General features: G+C 48.2%; 1 long non-coding RNA gene across 1 annotated transcript; it reads right to left on the reverse strand.

Annotated features, from left to right (window-relative positions):
* Positions 1-430: 430 nt before the first annotated feature.
* Positions 431-4,524, reverse strand: LOC106725042. Its single transcript, XR_001360898.1, has 3 exons — positions 4,260-4,524; positions 4,111-4,176; positions 431-862 (listed from the first exon to the last, which is right to left on the reverse strand). It is a non-coding gene; the product is annotated as an uncharacterized LOC106725042 (long non-coding RNA).
* Between the last annotated feature and the right edge of the window lie 182 nt (positions 4,525-4,706).

The following is a 4,706-nucleotide window of genomic DNA, read 5'->3' on the forward strand; positions in this document are numbered from 1 at the left end:
CTCAGGGTCATGTGTGCACACACCCTTGGATGCTGTGCGCCTGCCCTTCTGAGGCATAAGGTCCCCGGTGACAGCACTCCTTTCCTGCCAGGAACTCACCGGGCGGGGCCTGCTTTGTGGATCTGAAATTTAACCAATCATTTGCACCCTCCTCAGGCAGGTTGGTTGAAGTTGCCTTAGACAGTGCTCCTGATTTTATAAGCATTCAACTAGACCCGGCCAGGGCTGGCCCAGCACTCCTGGCCCAGGGCCACTGGCTGTAATCACCATTGGATTTTAAAAAAATAAATAAATAAAGCCTAGCCATGAACCCCACTAAATTAATTTCTGTTATCATGGTTGGTGTCTAACATGAAAGAAACCCTTCGCAATACCTGTCGGGTCTAAATTTGGACACTGTAATCAAATTGCATAGCATAGTTCCATGCCCTTCCCTGAAATCGCCTTTATTTTTTCCCCCGTTGCATAGCAATGTAAGTAACACACCGCAGCCCAGCCAGCCACACACGGTGGTTTAGAGAGAAACCTGGGCATGTTTATTCCTTCGTTTGTTGTTGTACGCTTAGCGTCTTCCTATCATTGTGCTTTCGAGCTGCTCAGGGTTACCCACCAACAGGAAGCGGGACTGTTCATTGTTGAAAGGCAGATGCCATATAAGGCTTGGGTGAAGTCGCTTTCTTTCCTTCTTACCATGATTGATGCAGCTTTGGGGTTTCGCTGGGTGATGCCTGACAGGTGCTGTTAGGAGAGACGGTGTCACGTGGTCTTGGGAGTGGGAAATGTTTGAATAGACGGCAGCTTACAGGGGTTGCCTCCTCCTCTTCCCCAAACTTCTTTCAAACTGTAACTTCAGAGCTCCGGCCTGTTGAGAAAGACTGCTTTAAAAAAAAATACCTGAAGAAAGTATTCTTTGGGGTCCACCTAAAAGCTAGGCCATCCCAGGAGGCAGATAGGAATTTCCTGGGCCTTGTTGCGGGATAGTCTTTATTTCTGGTTTTTGTCAAGGTGGGAAGAGAGTGGGCTGGTAGCTTTACATTTTGGATATTTAATCCTCACAGTGACCCTCAGCTGTCACCCCCAGTTTACATGTGACAAAACAGGGAGGCTTGCTCAGGGACTCGGAACCAGCCAGCACGGATCTGGGCTTCTGTGTGTGGCCCAGACTCAGTGGTGGTAACCACTCCAAGGCTGCAGACTAAGGGGAGAGAAGCTCGAAGCCATGATGAGCACGTGCATCTAGACCTGCACTGTCCAATATGGTGACTACGCTCCTAATCACACGAGGCTAGCAAATTCAATTAGTATTCAAAGAAATCTAATATTCAGCTCCTAAGCCGCACTAGCCACATTTCAATGCTCAGTAACCAAGATGGCTAGTGGCTACAGTACTGGACAGCACAGAGAGAGAACACATGCATCTATATCACTGGAGAAAGTTCTATCGGATAGCTCTTGCCTACATATAGTTATTCTTTCTCTCATAACTTATTTTCCCTGTTTTTCTTTTATTTGGGTCTTGTAAACACTAAAACCAAAGAGAGAGAGGAAACCGTCCCTGGAGGGGGCACTGGCACAGGGAGGAGGTTTAGAAAACTCAGGGATTTCCGTGTGTCATGGAAAGAGTGTGGAGCGAACCTCAGAATTAGTAGAGGAAGGCAGCGGAGGGCCAGGCTGTTGGTGCCTTGGGAGTGGTGTTTCGTCTCTTGAGTCAGGTTCCGTTTCGGTTTGAATGTAACATTAGCAAGCCTCCCAGCATAATAACACTAATCGCTGGGCGCTCACCGCTCTACGTCTGTAACGTGAACTCATTTAATCTCGTGGGGAGGCACTATTACTACCTTCACTTTGCAGTCGAGGAAGCTGAGGGTGAGAGAGGTTAAGTGACTTGCCCAAGATCACAGACTAGTACATGGCAGAGCCCGATTGGAACCATAGAGCAGGAGGCCGTGGAGCCCCTGTGTTCATCCCTCCAGCTGCTCAACACCACAGCTCGGTGCACGCGCGTGTTTTTGTTAAGATCCTGTGTAAGGGCGTCGCTATTCAGTGTGAACACTCAGAAGAGGTAAAGTTTCTAGAAGAGCAGTTGGCAAATGTTCCAAAGAGTGTGCCAAGCCCTCCCCTCCCCATCATAGTGGTGATTGGGAAGGAGTCAGCTGATTAGCTGGAGAGTCAGGCAGGGCTGGCAAAGTCCCACTGTGGGCAGGGGCAGGGGCTTTGGAAGCTGCTGCCACTCACCCAGGAAGCCCCTTGCTCTCCCTGTGTACCCTCCAATCTGTCCAGTCCCCTGTAAATGCCCGGCCCCCCCTGCCTTCATGCCCACAGTGGTTTCTGGTAAAATTGCTGTTAAGAACAATCTCTTTGGAACACCAAACTAGCCTTTCATGATTTCTACTGGATTCCATCCAAGCTAACATTTTATTTTTTTTTTAAATATATTTTATTGATTTTTTACAGAGAGGAAGGGAAAGAGATAGAGAGCTAGAAACATCGATGAGAGAGAAACATCGATCAGCTGCCTCCTGCACATCTCCTACTGGGGATGTGCCTGCAACCCAGGTACATGCCCTTGACCGGAATCGAACCTGGGACCTTTCAGTCCGCAGGCCGACTCTCCATCCACTGAGCCAAACCGGTTTCGGCCAAGCTAACATTTTAATAAATAAAGTGCTGTGGCTTGTCCGAGTCTAACCTGAGTTCTGCTGAAACATCTGATTCTCCCATTGTCTCTCTGTAACAACTAAAATTGGGTGATGATCTTTGTCATTGACTGATATTTAAGAATCCTGTTTATCTGCTCAAGAGTAGTTCTTGCAGACTTTTTCTTTAATCCTTACCCAAGGGTATGTTTTACTGCTGAGAGAGAGAGAGAGAGAGAGAGAGAGAGAGAGAGAGAGAGAGAGAGAGAGAGAGAGAGAGAGAGAGAGAGAGAGAGAGAGAGACATCTGTGTCAAAGAGAAACATCAATCAGCTGCCTCCCTTCCGCTCCCCAACTGGGGATCGAACCCACAACCTAGGTATGTGCCCTTACTGGGAATCGAACCAGCAACCTCTTGGTGCACAAGATGACACTCCAAACAACTGAGCCACCTGGCCAGGGCTCTCAAGCTATCTTGAAAGATATTAGGCTATTAAGTAAATATTGTTTAATGTCCTGTCTTTGTTGACATAAAGCTCGATAGAGATGAGATGTCGCAGTAGTTCAGTGTAGCCCTCAGGTAACTGTTTACTCAGTGGCTGAGCCTGGGACAAGAGCCAGCTGGATGCTGCGAGGAAGAAGTCCAGAGAACACAGAAGACCATTGTTGTCCTCCGAGAGCTCATCTCCTGGGTGAGGGAAGGCAGACGTCACGTGTAAGCCACTTGGGTGACCTGGCGGGTTAGATTTTAGTTTTCTGTGTATTTGATGTTCACGTGATAAAGCCATCTGCTCCCTGGAACCACTAGCCCGTGGTCTGTGACATTTATTTTGCTGTTTAAAGGAAACTATACAGCTATCATCTTTCTCCCAATTCTTGCTGGTCCCTCCTCCCCTCCTCTCCTCCTCCTCTCCCTATATTTCTCTAGAGAAAGCACATTACTAGTATCTGTAACCATGGAATAAATACAACACACTTTCCACTATTTATATTTATCAGCCTCATCATTCACAGCAAGCTTTTCATCAGGTTAGTTTCCTCCCCTGAGCGTGGTATCCCCCCAGCACCTCTCTACTGTCTCCTGGCAATGCCCCCTCCTCCCCTCCTCCTCTCCCTATATTTCTCTAGAGAAAGCGCATTACTAGTATGTGTAACCATGGAATAAATACAACACACTTTCCACTATTTATATTTATCAGCCTCATCATTCACAGCAAGCTTTTCATCAGGTTAGTTTCCTCCCCTGAGCGTGGTATCCCCCCAGCACCTCTCTACTGTCTCCTGGCAATGCCACTTGATCCACGCAGGTTACTTCGTAACAACCTAAACAGAAGAAGGTATGTTTAGCACAAATACATAACCCGAAGTTCTCTCCATGATGCATAAAACTCCCGATGTGGTCGTGGTTTGGAGTGTGGAACCCTTCCATCAGTGCACAGAATTAAGCACGGATTGATTTAAAAATAGATCCTTACCTGAAGGAGGTCTTTCAGGAATTCCTTAGCATGCGCCGTTCCTAGGAAATTATGAGGAGGAAAGTCCTAGGGGGAATCAGAACCACGGGTATCTTACGATTAGCCATCTCCTCACCCCTGCCAGGGTCCTGCCCCCAGTTCCACCTCACCTGGTCCTGACGTTGAGACAAGGGCAGCCAGGGTCCTCGGGGTGCTTGTCACGGATGTCCTGTGGCATTGGGCTCCTGTGTTTCTTGACAAAATCCTCAATTCTGAGAACGTGCCATCTGAATCCTTGCCTTGGCTTTCACTGGGATGAAAGCCTTGGGAGCTGGCTTTCCTCTTGGAGGAAATTAGCATCGTCTTCCAGAGCACATGCGCCTCTGCCGTCCGCCTGCTGAAGGGCGAGACCACTGTCCTGTGTGTCAGGCTGGTGTGCAGTCACGTCAGGAAGCGTGAGTGCTCATCACGTGACTCCATCCGGGGTGAGAATTGCCAAGAGCACACATCAGCTTAAAAGCCTTTAATGGCAGCTGTAGGGTTGAAGTGTCATTTCCAACTCTGTGTGACTTCATCCCAAAGAAGAGAAATGCAAATGAGTTGGGTCCTGTATATAC

Source organism: Myotis brandtii, unplaced genomic scaffold, assembly GCF_000412655.1.
Source record: "Myotis brandtii unplaced genomic scaffold, ASM41265v1 scaffold131, whole genome shotgun sequence".
Classification (NCBI taxonomy): Eukaryota; Metazoa; Chordata; class Mammalia; order Chiroptera; family Vespertilionidae; genus Myotis; species Myotis brandtii.